The 19,961-nt window shown below is 40.2% G+C and overlaps 1 long non-coding RNA gene across 2 annotated transcripts in view; it reads right to left on the bottom strand.

The window, feature by feature from the left end:
- The window catches only part of LOC125937897 (uncharacterized), a 111,570-nt gene that overhangs the window by 41,520 nt on the left and 50,089 nt on the right, over nt 1-19,961 (bottom strand). For both annotated transcript variants that reach the window (XR_007462552.1, XR_007462549.1), the window contains exons 4-5: nt 16,124-16,203; nt 14,838-15,020 (exon numbers count right to left, since the gene is read on the bottom strand). This is a non-coding gene — a long non-coding RNA (uncharacterized LOC125937897). The remainder of the gene's footprint in view (nt 1-14,837; nt 15,021-16,123; nt 16,204-19,961) is intronic.

The raw sequence follows: 19,961 nt of genomic DNA, 5'->3' as shown, positions 1-19,961 counted from the left end.
AAAAAACACTCTAAAAATCATTTGGAACCACAAAAGATCCCAACTATCAGAAGCAATTTTGAGCAAGAAGAGCAAAGCTGGAGAACACTTCCTGATTTCAAAATATGTTACAAAGCTACAGTAACCAAAACAGTATGATACTGGCATAAAAATAGACATACGCCAGTGCAACACAATAGCCCAGAAATAAACCCATTCTTATACAAGAAAATTATCTTCAACAAGACTTCCAAGAACACACAATGGAAAAAAGATAGTGTCTTCAAAAAATGGCGCTGGGAAAACTGGATATCCTCATATGAAAAAATGAAACTGGACTATTATCTTACCGCAATATACCAAATTTAACTTAAAATGATTAAAGACTAAAATGTAAGATCTGAAATCTTAAAACTACTAGAAGAAAACATAGGAGAAAAGCCTCTTGACATTGGTCTCAGCAATGATTTCTTGAGGATGACCCCAAAAGCAGGGACAACAAAAGCAAAAATAAACAAGTGGACAACTCCAAACCAAAAACTTCTTCTGTACAGCAAGGAAACAATCAAGAGTGAAAGGGAGAAACCGATAGAATGGGAGAAAATATTTGCAAACCATAATCTGATAAGAGATTAATATCCAAAATATATTGGGAACGTCTAATACTTAATAGCAAAAAAGCAACCTGATTTTAAAATAGGTAAAGGACTTGAACAGACATTTCGCCAGAGAAGACATACAACTGGCCAACAGGTATATGAAAAGATGCTCAACTTCAATAGTCATCAGGGAAATGCGAGTCAGAACCACAATTAGATATCACCTCACACCTGTTAGGATGGTTGTTATCAAAACAACAAAAGACAAACATTGCTGGAGAGGCTTTGGAGAAATCAGAACCCTTGTGCAGTTGGTGGGAATGTGAAATGATGCAGCCATCACGGAAAACAGATAGAATTTCCTCAAAAAATTAAAAACAGAAATACCACATGACCCAGCAAATCCTCTTGTGGGTATATATGCAAAAGAATTGAAATCAGGATCTATCGGCACTCCCATGTTTATGGTGGCATGATTGACAATAGCCAAAGTATGGAAACTATCCAAATGTCCACCAACAGATAAACGGATAAGGAAAATGTGGTGTGTATATATATATATATGTGTGTATATGTAATATATATATATATATAAAATCTAATTATATATCCAATTATATATATATATATATATATATATATATATATATAATGAAATATTCTGTAGCCTTGTAAAAGAAGGAAATCCTACCATTTTCACCAACACAGATTGACCTGAAAAACATTACACTAAGTGAAGTAAAGTCAGTCATAAAAGAACAAATACTGCATGACTCTTCTTATATGAGGCATCTAAAATTGTCAAACATACAGATGTGGACAACAGTATGGTGGTTACCAAGAGATGGGGGAAAGGTGGGGGAGTTGGGAGCTGTTTTTCAATGGGTACACAAGATGAGTATATGAGATAAGTACGTTCCAGAAGTCCGCTGTAAAACATAGTGCCTACTGTTAAGGATAAGGTATTATATACTCAAAATGTTGTTAAGAGGATATCTCTTGTCAAATGTTCTTTCTGCAAAAAAAAAAAAAAAGAGAGAGAAAATATTTGCAATATTTATGACTAATAAAAAGCTGATTTCCTTAAGTTTATTTTTAAAAGTTCATATAATTCAATAAGTAAAAAAAAAAAAAAACTTGATTGGAAATGTTAAGAAAATAAAGTCAAATGTTCAAAAGAATTAAAAAAAGAAGACAAAAGAAAAAGAAAATCAAGAGAACCACCACAGGGTCAAATAACTACTACCATCCAGTGTTCAGGATGCTAAAGTAACTGCTGCTAATTATTGGCTCTACCAAATCCCTGAGACAGGTGAATGCCAGGGGATCCCACAGGCTGCTGCACAACCTCACATCTGGGGAAGCCATCCCTGCCAGAGGAGAAGAACGAGGCTTTTTATCTGTCTTCCATTTTTCAAAAATGGAAATTTTTGAAAATTTGCAAATCCATGCAAATATACCTCAGAGGGAGAACTTAAGTGGCTTCCAGAATGTCGGTGGCATGGGATTGTAGGAAATGTGGTTTCCAGGCTCCCAACCCTCATATACAGGGATACTTGAAAGCAGTCAGTCAGAGATAAGGGTTCAGGTGCAGGTAGTTTAGAAAGTGCATTAGTTTTGTATTGCTGCTGTAACAAATTACCACAAATTCAGGGGCTTATGACACAAATTTATCTTACAGTTCTAAAGGTCAGAAGTCTGAAATGAGTCATACACTTTAATTTTGTATTTGCAGCCTCCAGAACAGGGAGGCAATAAATGTATGTTGTTTTAAGTCACCTAGATTATACTATTTTGTTCCAGCAGCCCTAGGAGACTAATGCATGGGGCTGAAATCAAAGTGTCGGTAGTGCTGCATTCCTTCTGGGCAATCTAGGAAAGAATCCATCCTCTCCCTTTTCCAAGTTCTAGAGGCTTCCTGCATTCCTTGGCTCATGGCCACATCACTCCCCTCTCTGCTTTCATTGTCCTGCTTCCCTCCTATAAGGACATGCTTCCTCTTATAAGGACCCTTGTGATTACCTTGGACTATCTGGATAACCCAGAATCCTTAACTTAAAACCACATCTGCAAAATTCCTCCGCCATATTCACAGGTTCTAGTAACATACTCACAGGTATCTGGGATTGGGCCATGGAGGTACATGGGGACCATTATTCCACCTACCAAAGGAGGTGATCCTAGGAAGCAGGAATGGGAGAGAGAGTAGAGAGCCAGGAAGGAAGAAAAGCCAAGGTAAGAGTGTGTCAGCAAAGTCATAACTGGGAGCAACAGGGCACTGATTCTGCCAGGACCTGATTCACCTAGCAAATGCCCCGAGAATCGCCTACCTGAGCCATGGAGGGCTGGGGCATTTACTTCCTGGCCTCCTCCCCAGTTTGATTGTGGGTTGTGTTGGAGAATATCAGCCTCACTTCCAGGCTGCATTTTCATGCTGGCTGAGGAGGCTGCCAGGACATCAGAGAAAGCCCTGGGAATGTTCTTGAAGTGGGGCATTTTCGAACTCATCCAGAACTATGGATGAAATCAAAGATAGGCCAAGAGGATGTGATGTGGGACATAAGAGGCATCTGCTGCAAAGTGAGTGCTTAATGCTGCTTGCCAAAAATCCACATACTATCCAGCACACATATCCCTGGTAACTGCTTAGAATTTGAGATTTGATTTTTAAGTAACAACCCTAGCCTATTTCTAATCCCTGTTTCTTGTTCAACAGTTAGGCTTAGGGAGTTTTTACCTAACATGGCTGTTTTGTTGAAGGCACAGGGCAAGGCTTGCCATGTGGCTAGGGGGGAATATCGCTTCTGTTAGGATGGATATTACTAGTGTCAATGAATAGGCAGTAAGCAGGTCAGAAAATAGGGTTTTGTACAGAGTCCAGGATAGAGTCACAAAGGCAGGGAGAGTGGCTCTGGGCCACTGGCAAATGGAAAGGAATTTGCCAGGTAGACCAGAAGGTTGTTCCAACTAAGATTACGTGCTAACAAAAGTATATTTCACTCCATACAAAAATCCTGGTTTATTGAAACTGTCAAGGAATTCAATCTGTAAAAAGGCAAGATTCAAACTTAGATTCTCTAATTATAAATCCCATCCTCTTTACCCTACTCCAGGAGTCCTTTCATCTGTTAATGAAGGTCCAGAGGAGAATGTTTAGGTTTTTCACTAATGGGTAAGCAGTATCCCACCCTCTGCTGTCTGCTGCTGACAGAGGAAGGCAGAGAAGAAGGTATCTAAAGAAGAGGCAGGCTTCCAATGACCAGAAGCAGAATATGAACCAGGTGAACAGAGGAAGAGACAGATTTTTCTGGAGGCTTAATATTGTCAAGTATCATGTCCCTGCCCCAGGTCTCTTCTGATACAGGGTCCTGGTGAATAAGCTCTCTAGGATGACACTAGGCTGTTCTTGTCACATTTTCTAGCAATATAGGGGAGAAAATGCACCAAATCTCTGTGCTAAAACCAGCTGGCAGCAAAGGTTGTCAAAATATCCAAAATCTGAACAAAAGGTCAGGCGCTTCTGGACACACATTTATTTTCTGGAAAAATAAATAGCTTTGGATCTTGTTGGGTAAAATCGGGAGAAAAAAGGATCACAACATCTGAGTGGTAAAACCTCCAAGGAGAGCTGCAAAATCTGGGGGAGAGAGAGATAGAGAGGCAAACTCTCTCTGGAATCTTATGGAATTGTCTCAAGGAGAGTGTGAGGCATTATGTATGCCTTTCCGCCCTTTATAGCTAAGGAAACAAGACAAAACAAAGCAGAACAAAACACCAAAAGACTCTCCCAAACAAACAAAAAATACCTTCACTTAGAAAAATAGTACTCCTGGCTCATCCCCACCAGGTTGAAGTTCGACTCTGTCAACATCAATTTTAGTCAAAGAAATGGTGAATTTTAACCAAAGAGACATTCCAGAATCCACCTTTTTAAAAATGTAGCTACACTCCAAATGTGGAGTGGACTTGTGGACTTGACAAAAAAATCTACTCACATTCTAGTCTCTTATAACACAGCACAGCATAAGATAGACTAGAATGTAAATAGAGTTGTTTTGTGTGTGTGTTTGGAGGAGACTTTTGGTGTTTTGTTCTGGGTTTTGTTTTGTCTCTCATAATCATCTTTATTCTGAGAGTTTGAAAATTTTCCCAGCTAGATAAGGATAGACATCAGGGCCCTCTTCCTCTCCACACTGCACTGGAGAACACTGCTGTCCCATACGGTGGGGAGGAAAAACACAGAATTTTCAGTCAGACATTCCTGGGTTAGAATCCTGGCCCCATCATTACTGGTTACATGACTTGTGCAAGTTCCTCAAACTTTCTGTGCCTCAGTGTGTGTGTGTGTGTGTGTATAAATTTTATATATAAGACATAGAATATACATCATAAGACTCAGCACAAAGCAGGTACTCTAAATGTCAACTTCCTTTTTCCCTCTCCTTACCCTCCAGCTTCCCATCCCCCTCACACGGCAGAGAGTTTGCTATATACTATTTGAAACTGCCCCTTCCCCACTGTCTACATTTGAAAAGCAAGGAGAAATGGCTACTCTCTGGAGGAATAAAAGCTCTGGCCTTCTCTAAGATCATGTCCAAAAAGCCATTATTATACCATATACTTTAGTTACAGCCATAGTCAAGGCATTCTGTACTCATCATCATTGCAACTAACATTCTCTAAGAGTTTGTGGCAAGAATTGTTCTCAAGTACCCTCTACTGTACCTAACTACTCAATACTCACAACAACCCTATGAAATATGTATTATTACCATCATCATTTACAGAGGAGAAATTAAGGCTCAAAAGTCATATAGCTAGAATCAAGTAGAAAGGTAATCTGAATCCAGACCCCCCACTTCCAATGACCAAGCTAAACCCCGTGTACCTACAACATCCTGGGAACCAGGGAAGATGTCTCTTTAGTGAGTCACAGAATAATTCAAAGCTGTATCGAGTAGCTTGGGCCTGCTATATCTAGCTACTCAACAGCCCTGCCCCTGGCGATTAACGCAGCAATGGATGAGAGGGCAACACACAACATGGGAGTTAAAGTCAAATCAAAGGGGAAGTATTGTTAACATTCATGTGTCTCTATTACATTTGTCCAGAGAACCAAATAAGGTGGTACATAAGCACATTTTCTGAGAATCAGAAAAACAAGTTAAAGAAGGAACAAAACAGCAGGTTGGAGCTTGAATCCAGCCTTCTGGAGCTAAACTATAGTTATCTTAGTAACTGTGGGGAAAGAACAGTTAAAATGAAAAGAAAAGAAAAGAAAATCCAATAATGTCTAGGAACTTACAGTTGATTAAACAGTTGTTCTGGTTATTTACTGCTATGTAATGAACTATCTCAAAACTCAGTAGGTTAAGTGGCAACCATTATGACACCATATGATTTTGTGGGTCAGTAATTAGGGCAGGGTATGGCTGGGTGATTCTTTACCTCCATGTTCCAGGCTACTTGGTGGTATTCAGATGGTGACAGGCTGGTCCGGAGGCTTAGTAAACTGACTATACCTTTGAACTTGGGGTTGGTTGTATGATTCATATTTCCTAGGGTGATTTCTTCTTGCTTTATGCTCTTTAATAAGGTTTGTTTAGAAGATGTTGATCTAGGGGCGCCTGGGTGGCTCAGTCAGTTAAGCGTCCGACTTTCGCTCAGGTCATGATCTCATAGTTCGTGAGTTGAAACCCCGCGTCGGGCTCTGTGCTGACAGCTCAGGGCCTGGAGCCTCCTTTTGATTCTGTGTCTCCCTCTCTCTCAGCTCATCCCCTGCTCATGCTTTCTCTCTCTCTCTCTCAAAATAAATATTTTTTAAAAATTAAAAAAAAAAGATGTTGATCTATATCAGCTAACCTTAAGAATACAGAAGAAAGGGGTGCCTGGGTGGCTCAGTCCGTTAAGCATCCGACTTCAGCTCAGGTCATGATCTCACAGTCCATGAGTTCAAGCCCCGTGTCAGGCTCTGTGCTGACAGCTCAGAGCCTGGAGCTTGCTTGGGATTCTGTGTCTCCCTCTCTCTCTGCCCCCTCCCCTGCTCATGCTCTGTCTCTCGCTGTCTCAAAAATAAATAAAAACATTTAAAAAATTAAAAAAAAAAAAGAATACAGAAGAAAAAGACCAGACCTTGAAAGAGAGGATATATTCCTTAGGAGGCTGAGTGTGGTGGTAGAGTAGAAATGAACATGAGAGAAGGGAAGCTGGTGAGCAAATGTCAGCTGTCTATCTGCCACCACCTTCTGGGAAGTACCTTTCTGAAGCTTTTCTCCGTAGAAACTGTAGCCCAGCTGGTGATGGTGGGAAATGGCTTGTTTGAACAAGGGAATGTCCCCCTAAACCCTGTTGTAGTTAATGGACATTGTCTCCTGGTTGGTCAATTCAATGGCATTCTACATGAGCCCATGTGGTTTCTGGCTAATGCTAGTGTCAGCAGCCTCTGAAGTGTGTCAGTAACATAGGCATGGAAACAGCCACTGGCCAGCTGCCCTAGCCAAGCAACACTTAACACTGACAAATAAAAACGGTAACTGGTTTCATTTGGTGACTTTCCAACGTGCTTCTCTGGGAGAATGGGCAAGGAGGGTGGAAAATTGTGAAGGCTATATAATTATTTTAGCACCATCCACTTGGGAGTTGCTGTGCCATGAATTACAAACCTTTCAAAGACTAAGGATAGTACCAGGAAACACAAAGAATCACAGATGCTCTAACACAGAGCCCAGGGAACAAGGAATCTTTCCAGAGCTCCTTTGGTGATATCTTACTTGACTCTGCATACCTTCAGCACATCGTGACCATAGCCTGCACCATGGGCTCTTACATGTATTTGTCAGGAATCATATAAATGCTCTCTTGCTAGTTGTTTCCACTGTTTGTGATGTGAACACTATGGTAAATTGAAGATGGCCACACATTTTTCACTCCTTCTGCCATTGAGAGGTAGAGTCCAATTCTCTCCTCTTTCAATCTGGGCTGACCTTTATGACTTGCTTTTATGATGACTGGGTTTTATTTTGTTTTATTTTATTTTATTTTATTTTATTTTATTTTATTTTCATTTTAACTATTCCTTCCCCACACTTAACTTCACTCTTATCCACAAAACACCTTGCTATGCACCAAAGATAAACCTAGGTTTCCAGGTTTCTGGAATAAGTATATTTTCATCTATCTCTTCCTGTTTTATTAAACATCTAGGAAGGGTCCTCATTTGTATAGTGAACGAAGTCACTTCAGGTGAAAAAAAAACTGATTTAATTTGCCAATTTCCTATATATATTTAGAGAGGATCACTGTATAAAGTTCATGGGTTTAATATTTCCATTATTGGGGTGCCTGGGTGGCTCAGTCGATTGAGCGTCCGGCTTCGGCTCAGGTCATGATCTCACGGTTTGTGGGTTCGAGCCCCGCGTCGGGCTCTGTGCTGACAGCTCAGAGCCTGGAGCCTGTTTCAGATTCTGTGTCTCCCTCTCTCTCTGCCCCTCCCCTGCTCATGCTCTGTCTCTCTCTCTCTCTCTCTCTCTCTCCTTCAAAAATAAATAAAAACATTAAAAAAAATATTTCCATTATCATCTTCACAATGACTTCTTACAAAAAGGAAATGTGACTTTTATATGTGCCCTACTTCACTTACATTATTTGGAACTACTTGAAAGCCAGGTCTGACAGATGACCTCAATACAGTAAAGGTAGAAATTAGCAACCAAAGGACAGAGAATGTGGCCAAACTAGTGTCTGCTGTGGGGAATTTAATAAGATTTCCCTTGGGCCTAATATTTACACCACTACTCAGCACACTGTGAGCACTCAATAAATGTTAGCTACTTTTGGTATTAAAGACATACATAATTTTCAAACTAAGTTTTAGATCAGCAAGAGATAACTAATGCTACTCTGTGGAGTTCAAAAATTCAGAGCCAAAATGCCAAGAAATGTAATGTTTTACTAAGCCTGTGCAACCTCATCAGAAAATAGGTAATGTTTTTGCTAGACTTTTTGAAACATAAATAATGTGAGTATCCCCTTGTAAGCCCCATTGGGAATTACTAATATAGACACAGTCTTTGATTTACAAATGAGGAAACCAAGTTCCAAAGAGGAGTTAGCAATTTGCCCTGGACTCACTGTTGGCCCCAGAGCCCATGACTCTTAACTTTCCATCCAGGACTCTGTCCATTCACGCTGCCAGTCTTGAAATAAACCAGAATGAACCTGTTGTTTAGAAAACAGAAAAAGGGAAAGGTTTTGGTGGGGGGGGGGTGAGAGGAGGTTCTCCTTAACTCCACTGTTTTATGTTAGAGATAATGGCAGAGCATCAAGATAGACTTCATACTTGACTTTTACAACATACTAGATTAAGAGCTCACAGTGTATACTTTAGGAGCTATAGGAGTCTTCTGTAGGATTTCTTCCAGCTATGCCCTCAGACATACAGAAAATACTTGAGGCCTGAATCTCCTATGAACATCTATTGCAGCAAATGTAATTTATGAAAAGGAAATATTACCTGGTATCTAATAGAGATATTACCTGGTATCTAATAGGTATATCTAAATACACCTGGTATCTAATCTAATATTACCTGGTATCTCTATTAGATTTAGGCATAGCATCAACATATTTCCATCCCTTAGCTATAGCATTGTGCCCCTAATGAATCAAGGTTTACAATTATATTATTGTACATTCAAATGATCTATTGCCAAATATGCAGTGAGGTTTTTCTCCCAAAATCATCCTTCAGACAAATAGTCATTTTATACTAGTCCTTATAAATTCTCTCATATCATGGAGGTACTCCTTCAGTTGTCTTATTTCTGGCAAAACTACATTAGCCTGAAATTTTTCAATAAATGCTGGTTAAGCTGTTAGAGAAGTTGCTTCATGAAATTTATTTTTCTAAAAAGGTGGGGGGAATGATGTATATCAGTTAGTATAGGGTAAGCTATGCTGCAGTAACATTAATCCTGAAATCTTAGAGGCTTAAAACATAAAAATGTACTTGTCACTCACACAAATGCCACTGTGGGCCTGGAGTGACACTTAAAGTGGTTCTTCAAGTGGCGACTTCTCTTTAATCTTGTGGCTCTGCCCTCCAACACAAGGCTTTCTTAATTGCCAATGCAGAGCGAGAGAAAGTTGGAATGTCATGCAGGGGTTTCTCACTGCCTCAGACAAAAGTAACACATGTATTTCTACTCATATTTAATTGGATAGAATTGCCTGACTGCAAAGGGTTAGTAAGTGTGCCCAGGAAAACTGAATATGAAAAAAAGACCTAGTAAATGCAATGCATTCTCGTTCACAGGAAGTAAATGGTTGCACATATTTAGTAATTGTATGACCTCGCAATTGCAAGAATTGAAGGTCATCATTTAAAAGCTTCTTAAAAAAACACTTTAAGAAGCTATACGGGAGCCTGGGACAACTAGATACTCATTCAGAGAGGAAAAAAAGTCTCAACTTTTTCTTTAAGCATACACAAAAATTAAGTTGGTACGGGTCATAGATCTAAATTAAAAGCTAAAACTATAAAAGTTCTAGATGAAAAATAGGAGAAAATCTTTACACTTAGGGTAGACAAAGGTTTCTTTAAAAAGCACAAATTATAAAAGAAATATTGATAAATTGTACTTTATCAAAATTTAAAAGTTTTGCTCTATAAAAGACACCTTTAAGAAAATAAAAAGGCACTATATTATACATATACTACAACACCATATGTTAACTATACTGGAATTAAAATAAAAACTTAATAAAAAATGTTTTAAGAAAATAAAAGGCAAGTCAGAATCAGAGGGAATATTTACTATATCTATATTGAGTATATATTTATGAATATGTGTATTATAATTCATTAATAATAGGACACACAGTCCAATTTATTTTGATGGACAAAAGATTTAAACATACTTTCAAAGAAGACAAGCCCATAACCAGTATGCAATGAAAAGATGCTGAACATCATTAGTCATGAGGAAATGCATATCAAAACCCTAATGAAGACATGAAACCATAAAACTCCTGGAAGAAAACATAGGGAGAAAACCCCTTGGCATTGGTCTTGAACGATTTAGGGGCAGTATGACATCAAAAACACAGGCAACAAAAGCAAAAATAAACAAGTGAACAGTATCAAACTAAAAGGCTTGGCACAGCAAAAGAAATGATCAACAAAACGAAAAGGCAACCTACAGAATGGGAGAAATAATTTGCAAACCATGTATCTGATAAGAGATGAATATCTAAAATATATAAGGAACTTCGAAAACTCAATAGCTAAGAAACAACCCAATTTTAAAAATGAGTAAAGAACATGCATAGACATTTTTCAAAAAAAAAAAAAAAAGACATACAAATGGCTAACAGATATATGAAAAACCACTCAACTAACCATCATAGAATTGCAAATCAAAACCACAGTGAGATATCACCTCACACCTGTTAGAATGGCTATTATCAAAGAGACAACAGGCAAGAGTTGGTGAAGGTGTGAAGAAAAGGCCTTGTGCGCTATTGGTGGGAATGTAAATGGTACAGCCATTATGGAAAACAAAATGGAGAGTCCTCAAATAATTAAAAATAGAACCACCATATGACTCAGTAATCCCACTTCTGGGCATACATAGATGGGAACCCAGCTGATTTCATGAAAGAGGTTGTTTTGCTGTCCAAACAGAATCCCCATTGAATTTCTTCAAGTAGCCAGTTCAAAACTGTGCATTGAGATTACAATTCCATTTAGCATAAACATTTATAATACATGCCATCTCAGGAAATTATTCTGTGAAACTATCGGTACCCCTTTCATTTGTGCAGCACATTAAAAGAAAAATGGTTTAATGGACTTGTAAAAACAAGTCACTCCCAAAGCTGAGTTGAGGACAATTTCACCACCCCAGGGAGAGATTAAATTCGTCTGTCCAGCTGGCAAGCCTAGAAGGCCAATTGAGTAAGTAACTCAGCATCCCTAACACCGAGCCACTAAACCAACTAAAGGGGAATGTGGTTAACACTTGCTAAAAACACAAATCCAAGTCATTTATCATGTGCACCATCAGGGTACCAGGACCCCTCTAAGCCACTCCTTTAAACCTTTCCTAATCAGATATTGTTGGGGGAAATTCTGCTTGTTAGAAATGGAGAATCACAGCCTTTACCCCCAACCTATGGAATTATATGAGAATTAAATGTTCTCACGTTTAGAGAGACTCATGTTTAGATAAGCTGAAGTTGTCAGTGGGATGGAAGAGAGAAATGGATATAGGACAATTACGAAGGTTGACTTCACAAGGTTTAGTTTTTATGGGATTGGGAAAAAATGAAGTCAAATATGGCATCTGGATCTCTGGCTTGAATGACTGGGTACCATTCATCAAGATTGGGGACGCCAAAGGAGGAACAGAGCTTCTTATGAAGTCCTCTTCTGCCCCCACCTCCTCTTCTTAATGCTAAAATGTATTCCCTGGGGTTCTTAATTTGACCTTTGTTGCTTCTCTTTTGACACACCTGATCTCAACGGTTTCAACCCTCCGCCACACACATCGACAGCCTGCTCAAGGTCCCAAAGGCACATCTCAGTTTATCATCTTTCTCTCAAAACCTACTCTACCTCAATCTTTTAATTAATAGAATCCAATCTGTTATCTACCTATGCATTAAGAGGAGAGACCTAGAAGTCACTAGAGAGTTTAGCCTCTCACTTACCCCCACATGAAATCAGTCACCAACCCCTAGTTCCTCATTCCTTATGTCGCTAATATCTGCCCTCTCCCCCCAATCTCTCTGCTCCTATATTAGGCCATTATGGCTCACCTGAGTTCTTGACCAGGGTCCTATGTTTCCCCTATCACCACTCTGGTTAATCTACCTCTGCCTGCCCCCAAGCCTCCTTCTACTACACCTAAAGAGCTACTTCTAAAACACAAATCTCATTATGTCATCCCCTTGTTTATTACTCCTCAGTGGCTCTTCAGCCTGTTATTTGAGGCCCACCTTTCCAACCTTATCTCCTGATATTAGCCCAACATACTTTGCATTCTTGTTTCCTGCCAACTTACCACTCTGAATAAAAACATGGCCCAAATGGCAAGCACAGGCATCCTATATTGCTTTTAGTTCATTGAACCCTTGCAGAGCAAACAAAGTCAAAGCTTCTTATTGGGTCCCCAGCGTATTCACCATTGAAGGAATGAAATTCTTCATCAGTAGAAGTTTGTTGAGTGCTTTTTTGTGGGCAGTGTTCCCAAGATGCTCTGGGAAGTTTATTCTGTAAACTCTATTCTGTAAAATAAAGTTTCCTTATTCGAAGCCTCAGGAAACACGTTTGTCTTCTTATTCCTTAAACTTACCACCATTCTTTCTCATAGCCCAAAGCAGAATATATCATCAAATCCTACATTGGGAGCATTGTCTATCCATATGGTATTAAGTAGTTCCTGCTAAAGGCTCCCAAACAGTTACTGTTTATTGAGTAACTGCAAGCTCATTTATGCCTCACCTCAATCCCAAGAGTTTGGTATTATTATCTTATTTGACAGGTAAGAGATGCATCCATTGTATCCATGTATATCAATACACCCACTGGAGGCAATTGTAGACCACATGAGGTCAATAGTTAGCATGCATCTAGTTCACAGCTCCTGGAAGGTGGTGCTCAAACAAATGTGTATTGGATGAGCAAATGAATGAATGAAACAAATATCTAGTAAGTGGCAGAGCTGGTATCCAACCTAAGGGATCTAACCACAGAGTGACTGCTCTACACTCATAATAGAAAGCCCAGGGTAAGAAAATGTCCACCTAAGAAGAGGCCTGACCATGCTCCTCTTTTCTCCACTCTTTCTGGGTGTTCTGTATGTGGTTTGAAAGATGAGTAGGAGGGGAAAAACCTGACCAATCTCACAATGGTGCTGAGAAGAAAATTTAAGGAGCATTTTACGAAACCTTGTAAATACACAGCACTGAAGAATAATTAAAGATGGTTCCCGGTATCAGCATTTAAGGCCCATTGTGTGTTTCTTTATGAATGTTGAATATACCTTGTTTTCGAAGATTAAGGGAAGAAATGAGTGAAATACCCTTGCCTCATTCTCACCACTTCCCATCACCCTTACCACCCAGCTTGAAATGACGAGATGAGTGAGTCTGTGTAACCTCCAGGGGGGTTGTTACGAGGTCACACAGATCCATACGTGTCTGATAGATTTACACTGAACACCCCTTGTGGGAAAATTACATTAACTAAAATGAGGTGAATTAGGTCCAGCTTTAGACATTGCCTATTAAACATAATCTATTACACTGTCAGGGACACTAAATTGTTTAATTCAACATTTTAAATGTGAGAAGTTAATGTTGGTGGAAGAGTTAAGCACATTATACATTTATCACCCAAAAGACAGAGATATGAAAATGTCTAAACCATTAGCCATATAATAGCTTCAAAGGCTTTATTCTGGTAACCTTAAATTGGTTAAATTATGAAACTACAATTAAGAATAATTATTCCCGCAGTAGTCAAGTAGATGCAGAAACCCCAAGAAGCAGACAGCTTGGCACGGTAATATATCAGCTTACAACCTGAGTCAGCCTGAGTAGTGATACAGCCACCAAAACTACGTCCCTCTAATAACATTTCACAATGCATCAAGGAAGAGTTTGTGGCGATAAGCAAAGAAAAATTGGGAGATCCTAATCCAAACTTGTGTCCATCTAAATCAGGAAGTGAAAATATCCCAGAAATTTTGTCTGTTTGCTTAAATTATGAAAAAGATGATATTAAAGTCTTTACTTACATTGCAAGCCATCCATCTGCAAAACTATTCCATAATCCCTGGGTTTTAAAAAGACTTTTGTGTCTGTAGATTTCAATAAATAAGCCAGTATTTTTTAAGTTAGTCAAGGCTGGCTGATTCTTAACATGTATTTTTTTTCTTTGGATCTTCCTTCCAAAGCTCTCCCTTCAAGGTCTACCGTGTTTATCCTTCCTTTTTTCCCCATAACAACAATGCCAGGTCAAGTCCAAATAGTGACTACTCAACAAACATTTGCTGAACGAATGAGCAAAGACATGAATGGCAGACTTCACTGAGATACCTGAACAAAATCCCAGTTTTACCAAACTTCCCAGACTTTCTCTGCTCTTCTATGTCCCACAGACTTGACAAGTTAATCTGGCCCCAAACATGACTTTCCACACATCAGCCTCTTGCCCAAGAACTACCAATCACTGGTTTAATAATGAGATCCTACCTCACTTAGTTCCAGCTGACTGGACTTGACCCCTTTGCTCACATAGGTCCCCTTCCTGGAAATGAGCTGTGAATAGCTCTCTTTGAAGATCATGGGGGCTTCCCAATGCGTCAGAGTACAAATGTAGCTGTGGGCCACTCCTGATATACCAGGCCTCTCATTCCAAAGGCCAACGATGAGGTCCTGAAACAGATGGAAACATGCTGACGTTGCATGAATGCAGCTGCATTGAAGTGCTCCGAGGTTTTGTTAGCGATAAATATTTATCTATCCGAGAGATTCTCAAACTTCAATAAACTCAAGAATCACCTGGAGGTCTGAGAGTCTGCATTTCCAACAAGCTCCCAGGTGACATGGACCATGCTGGTCCATTTTGAGTATCAAGGATCCACAGCAGGGGTTGTCACACTTGGTTGCACATTGGAATTATGTGGAGTGTTTAAAAAATACTAATGCTTTAGATGAACCCAGATGATTCTTTTTTGATTGGTCTGGGGTGCAGTCCAAGCATTGCGATTTTTAAAGCCTGTCTGATAATTCTACTGTGCAACCAAAGTTGAGAACCACTAACTTAGACCAGTGTTTTTCAAACTTTTTTTCATTATTTCCCCCTTAAGAAGAGGTTTCTTTAATTTTATTTTATTTATTCATTGAGAAAGGGGGAGAAAGAGCATGTGAGGGGAGAGGGGCAGGGGCAGAGAGAGAGAGAGAGAGAGAGAGAGAGAGAATCCCAAACAGGCTCCACGCTGTCAGCACAGAGGCCGATGCAGGGCTCAATCTCATGACGATGAGATCATGACCTGAGCCAAAAACCAATCTGCCGCTTAGCGGACTAAGCCACCCAGGCGCCCCCTTAAGGAGAGTTTTTAGACATTTTCCCTCTAAATAGTCCTCATGAAATTTTAATATCACAGATATACAGTATGGCAGTTTATATATTGTATGCATACCTGGGCTTTATACACAGAAATGAAATTTTTTGTTCCCCAAGAAGCATTTTGCATGCTGTTGGGAGTGATATGACCCCTATTAAGAATGCATGCTTAGGGGCACCTGGGTGGCTTCTTTGGTTAAGCATCCAATTTTTGGTTTCAGCTCAGGTCAGCTAATGTTTCGTGGGTTTGAACCCCACATTGGGCTCTGCACTGACAATGCAGAGCCGGCTTGGGATTCTCTCTCCCTCTCTCTGCACCTCCCCTGCTTGCTCACTCTCTCTCAAAATAAATATATAAACATTTTAAAAAATTTTTTAAAAAGAATGCACGTTTTAGACTATGCCTACAGACCTGTCCAAGCATCCATACGTCTGTCTCCATCACAAATCCCTCCAAGCAGAAGCTGTAGGTCTAAGGCACGAAGGACCAGTCTGGAGAAAAACAACAGGAAGGCGATCAGATCATTGCACCCCCACTCCTGCATCCCAAGCCATGACTGACTGTATGGCCTGAAATTCCTTTGTACTTTCTACCACCTCACTATCCTATAACCACAAAGGACAGTGAATGTGAATGTCCTGCCTCATTCAAGTAAGTCAGCTATGGTACTTGCCAGGATATCCCTATGTGTGTTCAGAAGCCAAGCCTCCTTCATATTGCCTAGAGACAAATGGGCTTTCCATCACTGCGTAAGGCAAAACATCTATAGGAGATCTTTTTTTAATTCCAGTATAATTAACATACAGCTTTATATTAGTTTCAGTGTACAATATAGTGATTCAACAATTCTACACATTTCTCAGCGCTCGTCGTAAGTGTACTCTTAACCCCCTTCACCTATTTCACCCATCCCCGCCCTTTTCCCTCTGGTAACCATCTGTTTGTTCTCTATAGTTAAGAGTCTGTTTTTTGGTTTGTCTCTTTTTTTCCTTTGTTCATTTGTTTGTTTCTTAAATTCCACCTATGAGTGAAATCATACGGTATTTGTCTTTCTCTGACTGATTTATGTTGCTTAGCATCATACTCTCTGGATCCATCCATGTTGTTGCAAATGGCAAGATTTCATTCTTTTTCTTTTTGAGTAATATTCCAGTATGTGTGTGTGTATGTGTGTGCATATACATATGTGTGTGTATGTGTGTGCATATTCATATGTGTGTGTGTACATATATATATATATATATATGTCATGTCTTCTCTATCATCCTTCAATGGACATGTGGGCTGCTTCCATATCTTGGCTACTGCAAATAATTCTGTAATAAACATAGGGATGCATATATCTTTTTGATTTAGTGTTTTCATATTCTTTGGGTAAATATCCAGTAGTGCAATTACTGGATCGTGTGGTAGTCCAATTCTATTTTTTGAGGAACCTCCATACTGTTTTTCAGAGTGGCTGCACCAGTTTATATTCCCACCAACAGTGCAGAAGTGTTCCTTTTTCTCCACATCCTCACCAACAGTTGTTGTTTCTATAGGAGACATTTTTTAACGTACATGCTAAACCCTAATACTCCCTGAGGTTATACCACAACTTGTGTAAATTGTGTAGGAAAAGTGGGTCACAGCTCTCAGGGGAAAACAGCAGTGTTGTCTCTAATTCTAAAGACAGAGAGTACCCTCTAATTCTAGTGTTAAATCCTAACTATAGAGAAGGCCAGTGAAAATGTGGTAGCAAAAGGGGGCAGGGATGGGTGAAAAGAAAGGGAGGGAAAAATGAACTAACATCATCACATGTCTCCTTTGTGCCAGCGGATGATGTACATTAGTTCACTGAACTTCCGTCATAACTCTGAGAGGTGGATATCATTCTCCCATGTTACAGACAGAAGCCCTGAGATTCTGAAACTCCCCAAGATCTACTTCTAGTAAGTGCAGGAGTTAGCATTCAAATCCTCGTCTGCTGGGCTCCAAATCCAGTGCTCCTTCTGTTCTAGCATGCTGTTCTCCCAGCCTCAGGTGAAACCAAAAAACAAAAAATGAACCACTATAACCATTAAGGACAGTCTTCCACATTTTAAACCAGGAATATCGGGGTGACCTGACTGTGACAACAGGAACTCTGGGTCCCGCAGCAGCTCCAGAACATACATGAAAGGCTGAAATAGACATGAAAAATCTTCAAGGGGGCATCTGCAACCAGGACATCCACATGACATGGATTTAAGTCTGAACCCCAGTGAGACACCAGAGGTCATGAGGACTAAGGCACAGAAGGAAGAGAGAAGCAGTGACGAGGCAAGACTTGGCTCCATTTGACTTTAAATAGTACAAAAAATGGGGACCTGAGTTGCCTGAGGACACAATGTCACCAGAAGCTAAGGTGGCTCTTTGAGTCTCCCTTTTGTGGATAGGGTGTCTGATAAAGCATTTGTAGACTTTCAGGCATGTTCAGATTATTGTGGTTCAGATGGTGGTAAGAATTCCAGGAAGTAGAAAAAGATTGGAAAATGGATGCCCCCAGAAAAAAAGTAACTTGCTTTCCTTAAAGGGTAGGGCCCTGAGCTGACAGCCCTCTGCTCTACATGGGCCCTTCAGACCTCAGTGCAGAGGTAGAGGAAAGAGAACAAATTGTCAAGCCAACCCCTGAGACTCTAAAACTTGATATTCACTCCTTGGAAGAAAAAGACAGATTCCCCTCCATTCCCCACCCCGACCTAAAGCCTGACCTCATCAGAAAAAAGGCCTTTTTCCTTCCTTCTGGGGCAAAACCAAAGAGGCCCCAAAGCTCATGGAGGGAAGGATGCCTAGGAACCTGAGTTCTCACGTGCACACAGAGACACAGAACCCACAAGAAAGCTAATCATTAACATCTGCCTTTCTGCCTTTATCCAAGAGAGAATCTGCTTCCCTCTCGTTGGCTCTCTTTCTCTCTGTCTAGACTGTGTTGTAGCCTGAAACCCATCCACCACCATGATGGATCACCCCTGGTGAGTTACAGAGCTGGCCCACACATCTCTCTAAGAGGATTGCAGAGGAAATCCTAGGGGTGAACCATTTGTCTTACCGTCACCAACTGTGCTACTAAATACAGCCCCCCTCTCTTCCCCAGCAACACCACAGTGTAAAGACCCATGTGAGGGAGACTACTTCCTGTGGAAGCCTGCTACATCAAGTTATTTTTCACCATAACACACTTGTGGAAAGGGGGAATACTCCTGAATAATACACTGAAAGCTAAAGTCCCCCCTTCCTCCAACATTTTCCACTCATAACCACCCAAAGCCAGAAATTGCTCAGAAATATAAGAGCTGCTGCAGGCAGGGAAGAGACCTGGGCACCCACATTTCTCTCCCAGCCACAATAATCTGAACATGACTGAAAGTCTACAAATGCTCTACCAGAGGCCCTACCCACAGACGGGAGATTCAAAGGACTACCATGTAAAAGTTAATCTCCTCCGAGAAATTTGTTCAGACTATTGCCACAGTATTTTCAAATGGATGGATGGACTAAAAATAGATTTATTCCTAGCACCCCCTACAGTCAGGTGTCTGCCATGCTTGAATCAGGCAGAACCAGTCCATTAGGCAGAGGGAAGAGGGGTGCCCTGTCTACAGGTACTTGGGGGGGAGTTCGTGCCCTGTCCTCGCCTTGCTACATTGATCACGCTCCTCAATTTGTTTAGCCAGTTGACTTCCACTCAACATGTTTATTAAAATATTGAGTAAGAATTGGCAATGCTGGGTAATGCTGGCCTGGCAGGAGAATCCCCACATGGTGTTTTTACAAGAGCAGTTCAAAGGGCCCCTCTCAACTGGCATCACAGAAGTTCACGTTCCCAGGAGTAGTGAAGCGGAAATAGTTTATTTGCTGAATATTTACCCAAGCACAATTACACTTGATAGGCAGATTCATTCCAAGAGGCAAACTTTACTTTGAATCTCTCACTAAAGCTAACAGGAACATATCTGCACATTTTGAGGCAAGACATCTGCCAGCAGAGACCCATCTCTGTTTGGCATAAGAATTGTACAATAAGACCAAATTTCTGGTAGTTGTTCAGTGAGAGCATTATGGCTCAGCAGCAAAGATTGACAATGTTTGAACAGATCAAGATAGCAGCAAATACCTAGAGAATTTACCAACACTGAAATAAAAGGAAGGTAGGAGGGAAGAGGGGGAAAAGAGAGAGAAAATGAAAGAGAAGAAAGAAAGAAAGAAAGAAAGAAAGAAAGAAAGAAAG

This window comes from Panthera uncia, chromosome D4, assembly GCF_023721935.1.
Source record: "Panthera uncia isolate 11264 chromosome D4, Puncia_PCG_1.0, whole genome shotgun sequence".
Classification (NCBI taxonomy): domain Eukaryota; kingdom Metazoa; phylum Chordata; class Mammalia; order Carnivora; family Felidae; genus Panthera; species Panthera uncia.
This window is presented reverse-complemented; position numbering and strand designations above follow the sequence as displayed.